Here is an 11,982-nt window from a genome sequence, read left to right as displayed (position 1 = left end):
TTGTTTAAGGTTACATATGGTCACTGATTGTTTCCTCTCTTATTATCTTATTTCTTCTTCCTGTGTACCAACTGATTGACCTCATTCCAGGCGAGCAATTGACCTTATAATATTTGTACATAACATTTACTATTAAGCCTACAAACCCCCCTTACATTATTTTGTCTGAAAACCTGCCTTAGAGACAAATCCTGAGAAATGATTTGAATGCTAAAATTACACTGCACTCAAACTGGTATTCGGCAGCATCCTGGAGGCTTCACACCATTAGTGTGCTTCGTAGCTTACTGAGTTATGTTGCCAAGTTTTGTTGATTCACACCCAAAACAGCTTCCCATCTTCATGAAAGTGACATCTTAATAGCCCCCCTCCACCCCCACCCCCCACGTAAAGATTCGTCTTATATGATAACAGATGGGCTCACCTTGTATTTTACATTTATCATAGTAAAACACCCTGCTTCTTCCTTTTAGAAGAGCATTGCTAATCACGCAGTACAGTTCCAACTCAGGTGTCTACTCGGTTAGGATTTACAATCAATGCCCCCTCCCCTACCTCGAATAACTTAATAAGGAAACAAAACAATTCTCTACCTGGGACTTTTTTCCCGCAGGAAGGGTACATTTAAAATGATTTAGAAACAATTTGCCAAAATGGCAGTATACATCACCCGAAGTAAAGCAAAAATAATCCCATGCACATTCGAACTTCAATCAATATTACTTCAAATCTATTTCAGTGTGAAATTATATCGTTTTGATGTTCTGAGAATTATCTAAAAATGTAATAACTCAATAAACTCTTTAAAACTCCAGTATCAAACCAAAATGATTGTGATCTCCTGCTTTGAATAATTTCACTCTTCTATGTATATTTTGCAGAAACAAAAATATATTTTTGAATAGATTAACACATAGTTGTTGGAAAGTTAGTGCACGATGAATGATAATTATAAATTCAATTTTATTTTGTTTGTCTGAATATAAACAGCTGTACACATTACATTTATTAAAAAAAAATCAGTAATTGTCATTCATCCTTTGATTTATAATTTCTGTCTGGTCCTTACCGTACTGATATTACTATTATTTAGGAATGAGTCTCATTCAGAGATACCTGTAATAGCCAGGGACTTGAGGGGATATTCCTTTCTTGATCTTGCTCTGGCCGTTCTGAAAATGTTTTGTTTTGTAACCCCGCGTTTGTCTTGTTCCCTTTTTATAGTGTTTTTTATTTTGGTTGCTAAGTGAAAAGTTGCCAGGAGACAACACTAGGAAATTAATGACAGCTGCTGTCATCGGCAGAGACATGCTCTCAAAATCCCTCAGTTCCTCATCCCTTCCGCTTAATGCTTAATGTTTCCAATGAAAACACATGTATTGGAAGATTAGACAGGAAAAGCATCTAACAAAGTAGAAATGGAATCCATTTTCTAATAATTGTTCCAGTTAAAAGCTTTGCTTTGCTTCAGTTTTTCAGTGCAAAACAAAATCTTATTAAATTGAATGATTCGCCTCAGAAGCTGTTTAGAAGGAGTTCCCATAGCAACTAGTCTTGTACTAGATCTCCTATCAAGAGAAATTTATAGAGTGCAAATGGCTTTGTACGGTGCCATGAGTTCAAATACAAAACATAGTTTAATAATCAACACTTGAGACGACAAACAAGTGCATTAGATTGAAAACAGGAGTGAAATTAAGGACCGGAATTGGGCCGTTTCAGACTAGTTTGTCAATACCTGAACTTTACTCAATTTGGATAACTTTTCTTTGGACTTGGCCTTTTGCTATAAAAAATAATACTGTATGCCCAATCTTATTGTGCATGTCCAGCCATTCACTTTCTGCTCACGATACACTGCAAAGAAGTATCTCCTGCCGCGAGTGTTTTTTTTACATTTTTTGAACTTGGGCATTTATGGAGGGTAGATTTTCCAGTGAATTACTACATTTTCCTCTCACTGGTGGGTTTTAGTCCATTTAGGATTTGTGGGATGAGAATCTCTTGCTAAATGAGGTCCGACAAGAAAAGATTTAGAAAATCTGAACTTAAATCCTGTTGGGCAGAAAAAAATTGTTAAATATATTTATCAATCCATATAATTACTATAGAAATGGCACATCTGTGTAAACACTTCCTGTTTGTCACCTTCAGGCAACAGACTGTGGCACCACAGTCCGGCACCACCTTAGGGTTGATTTTATGGATGAACATTCCCAGACTAGAGCTTTGCCTACTGGGGGTGACAGAGAATCATGGGGAACATGCCTGTGATTTTCTGCCTTATGCTCCCAATGGTTGAGGCTCTAAATCAGAAGCATTCATTTGGAAAATCATTCCGTCTATCTCCAGTGATGGAAACCTAACAATGAAAATCCTTTCAGCCTCCATTGGTGCTCAATAACTGCACTTTCTACTATCAAAAATTAAGTTTATTACATAATAAAAACATTAAATATTGTTTTCATGTACCATTAATACCATCACAACAATAAGAACAACAACTTGTATTCCTATTGCATCTTTAACTTAGTAAAATGTTCCAAGGCGCTTCACATATGTGATTATCAAACAAAATTTGATACCGAGCCATATAAGGAGATGTTAGGACAGGTGACCAAAAGCTTGGACAAAGAGGTAAGGAGCATCTTAAAGGAGGAAAGAGAGAGGTAGAGAGGCAGAGAAGTTTAGGAAGGAAATTCCAGAGCTTAGGGCCTAGGCAGCTAAAGGCACGGTCGCCAATGGTGGAGCGATTAAAATAGGGGATGCGCAAGAGGCCAGAATTGGAGGAGCGCAGAGATCTCGAAGGATTGTAGGGCTGGAGGAGGTTACAGAGATAAGGAGGGGTGAGGCCATAGAGGGATTTGAAAATAAGGATGATAATTTTAAAATTGAGGCGTTGACGGACTGGGAACCAATGTAGGTCAGCGAGCACAGGGGTGATGGGCGAATGGGACTTGGTGCGAGTTAGGATATAGGCAAATTGAGCAATGTATAGTTGACACTAAAGTTATAAATGACAAAGTAGATGCAGATGCAATCCTGGAAAGAATCAGGGGTCTCAAATCGCTGGTCTTGATGGCATTCACCCGAGGGTACTCAAAAAATGGGAGCTGTGCAAGTGAGCCCCTGCCTTACATATTTAACCATGAAGGGTTCTGATCTAAAGTCTGTTGAGCAGGAAATAGACCGAATTGTTATAGTGCATGAGTCTCTAAAGGTTCACAATCAGTGCCATGAGGCTATAGCAAAAGCAAATAGAGTATTAGAAAGTATTGCTAGAACGATCCAATATAAAACAACAAGCACTATATTGCCCTTAGACAAGACCTTGGTTAGGTCTCATCTAGGCTATCGCCCAGTCTTGGGGGGAGTAATTTTCACCTTCACCACTTAGATGATGAACTGGTGGAATGGATTTCCGTCCATGATAGAGCCTACCCGATTTTCATTTCCATTTACAAGCAGTGAAGGTTAAAATTACCACCTTAGTCCCCTCACATGGTGGGAGATATAGCGGCTATGGAAGAGATTTACAGGAGGACCATTAGATTAATATCTAGTTTAAATGCCCCTAGTTATCACAATGGGGTCAGAGAGCTGGGTCTTTATACTCTAGAAAACTGTAGACTTTGAGCAGATTTGATTGAGGTATTGAAAATAACGAAGGGACTAGACTGTGTCCATGTGGATAGACTATTTGAATTAGATAGGTTAGGGTTAATGAGAGAACATAAATTGCGTAAACATAGAACTAGGTTAGATGTCAGGCGGTTGTTCTTTTTGCAGAGAATCATCGACTTTAGAACAAGTTGCTGGCTTGTGTAGTGAGTGCGGATTCGCTTCAAGAATTCAAAACGGAGCTGAATGAGTTCCTGATATCACTACCTACTAAAGGTAGTAGGGATGTTGGACGATGTGCCTCATCGTCACCGCGATCCCCTGGAACTCGTTTTAATTGCCTTTGGAGATCTGAGAGGAATTTCCCAGAATTCTTTACTCCTTGAATTGGCCAGAGTATTTTATTTAATCTGTTTTTTTGTGACTTCCAGGAGATTACATGGATGCTGTTGGGTGGGAGCACTGGGATCATGACGCTTAGTTGCAATGGACTAGCTGACCTTTTCCTGTTCGTCATTTATGTACGGTATTTCCGTAGAACTGAGGACATACGAAAAAATGAATCAAAACTGTGGAAAGCAGCTAAAACACCAACTATGGGAACCTACTGACGGTCCAGGGGATGGATTTCCTCAGGGCTTCTCCTGCTCTACTGGTGTAACTTCGTCGCAAACCCTGTTTACACGTGCAAACGGGGTTTCTGCCGAAGTTACAGCAGTGGAGCGGGAGAAGCCGTGATGAAATTCATCCCCCCTAATAAAGACAACCGATCCTCAATTACCAGTCAGGAGAGGCCATGATTAAAAGAAAGATAAAGGCAAGTCAATCAAATTTCTCAAAAAAAACCTTCAAGTCCTCTTGCATGCCGTTTCTCCCCCCCGTAATTACACTTATAATATCCAAAAATAATATTTTAAATAAAAAATGAGAAAATACATATTTCACAATAACATAATTAAATTTACTCATTGATTTGCTATCAACTCTATATCTTCCTTGCAGAAGAGTTGCAGGAAATTATCAGCCATATCAGCAATCTGTACCGTTTCCAATATTTCCCAGCACACATTAATGGGTTTCTGTCTGGCTTTTCCAGGTACAAGCTATATCTTGTCATTCTTTGCCAATATTTCTGTTTCTTTGTGCTTTGAAAATGTTCTGAAAGCCACCTGTAGATTTTTTAAACACTGAATTCAGGTCATCTCTCACTTTTAAACTATTAGCAAATGCTTCATTTTCAGTTGAGGGAACATGGTTCTGATATTCCACCCCCTCCCCCCTCTGGCTCTTGCATGAGCACAGGACAGAACACATTGGAAGTGCACTCCATCTGTCCAGCCCACCTTCGAGCTCAATGTTTTGTGCCGGCCCCATTGTCAATGCTCAGGCACGTCCCAACCTCAGGCCCACCCTCTGACAGGGATTTGTACTGAAATTGGAGGTAGAACCAGAGGCACAGCTGCCGATCTCGGGACAGGGAGACAATGTAGATTAACAAAGATGAGGTAAATCGCCAGTTCACGAGAGGATATCGGCTGTGACATTTTGTACAAGTTGGAGTTTATGAAGGATGAGGGGCCACCAAGAAAGGTATTGGAATAATCGAGTCTTGAGGTGACAAAAGGGTGGATAAAAATTTCAGTGGCAGAGAGGCAGAGATAGGGATGGAGATGGAAGATGTTGCGTAGGTGGAAGTAAGCAATCTTAGCTGTGGACGGGATGTGGGGTTTGGAGTGTTATAAACTGGATAGCCAAGTGGTGAAGGATAGAATACTTCAGTTGCTTCTAAGTCTTTATTTACAGAGATCCACATCACACACACACCACACCCTAGCTAAGTTCTCCTATAAAAAGAATACAAGAGAGTCCCCAATTGATACCCACCACCCAATTACAATTAACACTAACTGATATAAATCATACAATTAACATGGAGCTCAGCTCTGGATTGCACAGGACACCAAGGGTGTGCACGGTCTGGTTCAGCCTGAATGATTATCCAGGGAGGGGGATAGAGTCTGTAGCAAGGGAACGGTGTTCATGGTGGAGGCTTCGATCTTCCTGATATTGACTTGAAGGAAATTGTGAGTAATCTATGACTTGATGTCAGACAGACAGTCTGATAGCATGGAGGTGGTGTGGGATCAGGAGAAGTAATGCAGAGGTTGAGTTGGGTGTCATTAGTTTTTGGGGCTCTGGAGATGAAGGTTGGGTATGAAGAGAAACAATGACTTGAGATATGCTGGCAATCTTCAGATAGATAAGAGTGAAACTATTCAAGGGCTGTCCCATGAAACAGGACAATGGAAGAGGCACAATGGAGGGGGTGCTGTGGTTAACTGTATTAAATGCTGCAGAGAAGTCAAGGAGGACAATGAGGAATTATACACCACATTTGCAGTCACAGAGAATGTCTTTCTGACTTTGGCCAGAAGTGTCTCAGTTCAGTGAGAAGAGTGGAAGCAGGATTTGAACAAGGAACTGTCAAAGTGATGGGTATGGAGCTGGATGTGACAATGCATTCGATGACCTTAGAGGAAAGGGAGGTTAGAAATAGATTAGTAGTTGGAGAACACAGATGAGTTGAGGATGGATTTCTTGAGCAGTTGGATGACAACAGCAATTTTGAAAGTGCTAGGAACAGTGCCTGAGGAAAGGGAGCCATTATGTGTCAGCTTTCATTGGGCCAAGAGAGGTGGTTGAGTGTTTAAGAGTTGGGTGTGGATGGGTCAAACTAACAGGGTGTGGTACTCATGAAAGAGATGAGCATCAAGAGGGTATGAGGGAGAGGAGGGGAACCTGCAATGTGTTGGGAGATTGGGACTGGAGTGGGAGTTGGGCTGGGTGGAGATCTAGAGTCAGTGGTAGAGGGTAACAGCTGCATGGATGGTATCAACCTTAGAGACAAAGAAATCCATGAATTCTTTACACTTTGGTATTGGAACTGAGAGTGGAGGGAGAGGGGCAAGGAGTTTGAGGATGTGATTGGTCATGGAGAGACTGAGCTTACGGTTATTCTTGACTTCCAGGATGATCCTGGAATAACAGAAAATTTTGGCTACAGAAAGCAAGACACAGTAACAATAAAAAGCCAGATTAGAAGGTGAATGACAAAGTCCGGTTGTGCGACATATAACCTCAAGTTTGTGGCCCTTGGACTTGAAAGCATGAAGACTTGGAGATTTAAATACTTTGTGCATTACAAGGCATAATAGTCCAGTCCTTACAAGAAGAATATATTATTCAGCTTACCAGAGGGGGTCCACTAGGATTAAAAAATATTAGTAGTTTGGCAGTGGAGGTGGGTATCCATTTTTCAGTGTTGTCATTTTCCTCAGCAGTCCAGGGGAGGGGGAGGTTTAATCGTTGGTGGTTTAGTGGCAGGTATGTGTTAATTTTCTTTGGTCATCTGGAGGTACTGTGGGGATTGTACCTCTGGATTCAGCTTTGTGATTACCCAAATTTAGGAGCTTCAGAACTGATTGTTAAACTCAAAGATTCAGTTATAAACATTCATTTCCCCCTACTGTCCAAAAGTAGATGCAAATATTGTGAAAGCATTCAATGTTTACTGAGGCTCTATGTGCAGAGGTTACATAACTGAAATAATTGTTTTGGAGTCGGAAAATCATTCCAAAGTCATTTCAATAAGATGGAAGAGCAACATGAGTTGATAAGAACAGCTCTTTGGCTGATTTCTCAGGCTAAACTGTAATAAAGGTCCTGATAAAACAAAGGTTCAACCTTTTGAGTTTCTATTTATTTACACAGACTTTTATCTGGATACTTGTAACTCCCAATGAAATTAGTTTACACATATTGCCATGGTTACTGCTCAGATTGTGTGCAAAAAGCCACTGCCTGACAATTACTTCAAGTGTAAAACTAAGACAGTAGACTTCAACACATTGGAGAAACTGGAATCTCAGCTTCATATTTGAATCTCCAAATATAAAGTTTAGACTTGCTGTTTTTTTCTTCTGTTTGAGATACTGGTGTTTTCTGACTCTGAGTGTTCTTGACTTGTGAGTCATAATTCTCTCGGTGGTTCCTTGCTCTATGATTTGTGATATGATTTACAAACACCACATTAGAATGAATTTGATGTCGTTGTGTCTCTAGGAATGATGACGTTATTTCATTTGAACAACATTTCAGTCTGAACAAACAGTTCATTTCAGATTTGATAGTATTTTTAAATATCAGGAGAAAGAACATCACAGAGGTGCTTTATCTGAGACTTTGGCACAGAATTTCCTTGGAGGTGGTCCTGCTCCACCATCATATCATTGCCGGAAATATGGTGCAAGCCCCTTTTGCATGTGTTCGTCACGCTGGAGGAGCAGGAGCAGCTCCAAGGAAATTCTGGGCCCATGTAATGTCATTTTCTTTGACCATATGTACAGCTTTCTTAAGTGTGAGAACTGGCCCTCTTATCATATGGCTCTTTCTGCCTCAAACACAATTCTATTATAAATCAATGACTCTTTCAGTTCACCAAGTGTCCGCAAGGTTCCCCAACACCATAAAATAATGATCAATTGGTTCCCTGCTCTCTTAATTTCTTGAACTGAAACAGATATCATATATTTTTCTTTGGTTGGCAGAAAATCTCAAATTTCTCCATGACTTTCAATTTTCACTTTTCATCACCTGCCAGATCTCATGTGAACACGACATAGAAATTAATAACTTCACTACTGATCATATCAGGATTGTTGCAATCCTTAAGCCTTCTCCTTTCTTTGAAACATCTATAGCTGGCTCAAAATTCATCCACCTTTGCTAAAATGTTTTTTCAATTCTGCTCCGTGCTTCCAAATAGGAGCTGTAATTTTTCAGGCTGTGTTGATACTTACACAGCCATTCCAGTTCTGTAGCAGTTTGAATACTTCTGACACCATGTAATGAAGTCCTTTATGCACAACAGCAGTTTTTAAAAAACTGTTTGGTGTCTTTACTTTTGCATAAAGCTTCCAACAAGCCACATGGCCTTAATACCAATTATAAAACTGGTTCAATCTAGATCATAGAAAGGTTACAGCACGGAAGGAGGCCATTCGGCCCATCGAGTCTGCGCCGGCTCTATGCAAGAGCAATCCAGCTAGTCCCACTCCCCCACCCTATCCCCGCAGCCCTGCAATTTTTTTTCCTTTCAAGTTCTTATCCAGTTCCTTTTGGAAGGCCATGATTGAATCTGCCTCCTCCACCCCCTCAGGCAGTGCATTCCAGATCCTAACCACTCGCTGTGTAAAAAGGTTTATCCTCATGTCACCTTTGGTTCTTTTGCCAATCACCTTAAATCTGTGTCCTCTGGTTCTTGATCCTTCCGCCAATGGGAACAGTTTCTCTCTATCTAGACCCTTCATGATTTTGAATACCTCTATCAAATCTCCTCGCAACCGTCTCTGTTCCGACATTAAAATCATTTCTATGATTCTAATGTTCTTTGCTTCATACAATTACAATAGCATTTCAACACCATGCTCCAAGTCACCATGAGTCTTCGAAAAGGCATATCTCCAGTCTAGCTTTGCCAGTTGTCATGAAAGATTACACGTAATATACTTTTTTCTTTTAGATCTTGATTGAGCTGCTGTGCAGTTTCAGCATTGGCCGGTTTCATTTAAGTGAAAAGAGCGCTGGGCAATCAGTCCAGTGGAATATTGCAGTTGCTTCTGATGCCATGTCATTTTTATTTGAATGCCAGCGTATCTGCAGAATTAGGTATTGTTGGTATATGTCAGTCTAAGCACCCCCCCCAACTTTCTCAAAAAGTTACAAATAACAAACCAAAGTCAAAGGCAGTAATGGCACTGGATTCATTAAAAATATCAAGACCTAGACTGGGCTTTTGAGAGACTTCCATGAAGGTATTAAAAGACACAAAAAACAATTTAGTGGATACATTCAAAATGTAATTTTTGAGTTTTTTTTATTCTGATTAAAACTATATTTTCTGACATTTCAGGTACCAGGGAAAGAAATGGTGGATGAATGTTTTTTTTCAACAAGAACTTTATTTCCTACTTTTATGCAGTATGGGGTGAATTTTCCTCCACAGTCCCACCCTGTTAATCTTCGGGCATGTCTGCCCCTGTAAGATCCCTCTCCGGATCTCCTGGTGCTGCAGCGGTGTCCCTGCTGCAAACGTGCCAGGATTCTTTACCTTTGCACGGCCGGGCTTCTTCTCAACAGCAGGTAACCCACCAGGAGCCCACCATGCATCTGTAATGTGCCCCAACCCAGGATCATAGGCTGGGTTAGGGTGGATACAGAGAGCTTGGCGAGAGCTCACCTCCAGTAGAACTCTGCCCCAGAGAGGAGAATTACCCCCGTTAGTCTATTAGTCACGGCTTTTCTTTTAAGCGATTTGATTGATTCATTAAAACTGTGACAGTCAACTGTTTATGCAGGGAAATGTCATTATAAAATGGGCAGTTTAAATATCACATGTTGACATTAAAGCAATATCAAAACCACTTTAAGTATGTTTGAAATAGAAGGTCATTTGGATCTACTACAAACAAAAGAGATAATTAAGAAGTTTATTATTTACTTTTACACAGTATTAGTCATTTGATCATTTTTACACACCATATGGAAAATAGCAGTCCAGCTTTGAAGGCAGTTTTGGGCAGTATTGATGGCAGGTTACATATTCCATTGCAACTTTAACGCCTGGGAGCTGAAATGTTCTCTAGTAGTGCACTGATAAATGTATTTGCTTAAAATTCCGTTTTACACTATTTTAAGTTTCTAATTCAGAGCATGTTAAAATAGCACATGGAACAGTTCTAAGCAAACACAGTAACCAGAGTGATAACAGAAGAAAGTAACTCCCTCCCAACCCCATGCCCACAAGCTGTTAATAAAGTTAATTGTATTTTCTCCCTTCTCCTAATATTAGCCAATTACTGGGTGGGGGGAGGAGGAGGAGGAAAGAGAGAAAATTAAAATGATATTAAGTCACACTTTATTTTCTGAATTATTACCTGGTATATTAGGAACATAGGAATTGCTAGATGTAAAATGACCAAGGTCCATCCAGTTTGCCTTCTACTATCTACCATCTTGCTAATCACATAATACAATGATAATGGAGTTGTTGACTGATCAGAGCAATCAATCTCTAGCAATTAGTCTACAACAGACCCAGAAATAACCAGAGGGACACCCCAGTGGTGGAGAGCTTTGGTCACCTGTCTCTCCCAAGCATACTACACTTAGCACATCTCATGTCTCAAATTACTCATAAACTGTATCCCAAAACGTTAATATCTGAAAGAAATCTATCTACTTTGCATTTTATCTAATTTGCAGTTTCCACCAGTGTTATAGGTCAAAGTTGTTCAAGGCCTTAAATTATATCAACAAAAAAAGTTTATAAAATTGAATTTTTTTTTAATCTATCAGCAGACTATAATGTACGTGTAGGCATCATGCACTAATACTGAAAAGTTTTACCTGGTGCATACTGCAATATGTTTAACAAATGCTCTTTGCATTGTATTATACAAGTGTGTTATTCTGAAAGGAAACTATAGATGTAGATATAATTATCAATATTGATATGGAAGAAATAATTTACCTGTTATAACTGGCACAAGTCAAGACAGCCTCCATGTGAATATATTATACAAAGGAGGACACTTACATCTAAAAAAAAGTGACTCATGTAACTGAACATTCCAGAAACCTTTACAGTTCTATTTAAGATCATCCTGAAGGGTCCAACCTATGATGAAATGGGATAGAGAAGATGACAATTGAGGGAGAAACAAAAACTTTTATTTCAGATTCTAGCAAAGTATTACAGGTAAAAATCAACTTGTGCTGCAAACACTTCAGTCAGTATAAGATATTATCACATTTGTATTATTGTCTTGGTTTTCATTTTCCTTCCTTTTGGCTTGGAATTCCATGAGCTCTGCTCTGATACAGGAAGGGCGGCAAGGAGGGACATTTGCCAGCAGTCTGCCCCGGCAGTGACCTCATCTCAAATCCTGGGGACGTAAAAGGGGCGGGCTCCTACACCATTTACAGAACATCATGGGGGGGGGGTCCCGGGGATTTTTGGAACACATTTTGCCATTCTGTGGTCGATTACCATTAGGAAACTGGTATTAGGCCCTAACTTCCTATTGGCTGCAGGAAAGGCAGAACCAAACGGATTCCTGGCTGGTGATGCCATCCAGCCAATCCCACCTCTTTCAGTAATTTAAAAAAAAATTAATTCTGGGCAGCAAAAGTATTCCATTCTGACATGACTCACTTTGATATCAATGTAATGTTGGGACAGGAGGGTTGGGTGCAAGAAGTAACCATCAGAATTTTGGATCATGGGAGAAAAGGGTGGAG

Source organism: Heptranchias perlo, chromosome 34 (assembly GCF_035084215.1).
Source record: "Heptranchias perlo isolate sHepPer1 chromosome 34, sHepPer1.hap1, whole genome shotgun sequence".
NCBI lineage: Eukaryota > Metazoa > Chordata > Chondrichthyes > Hexanchiformes > Hexanchidae > Heptranchias > Heptranchias perlo.
This window is presented reverse-complemented; position numbering follows the sequence as displayed.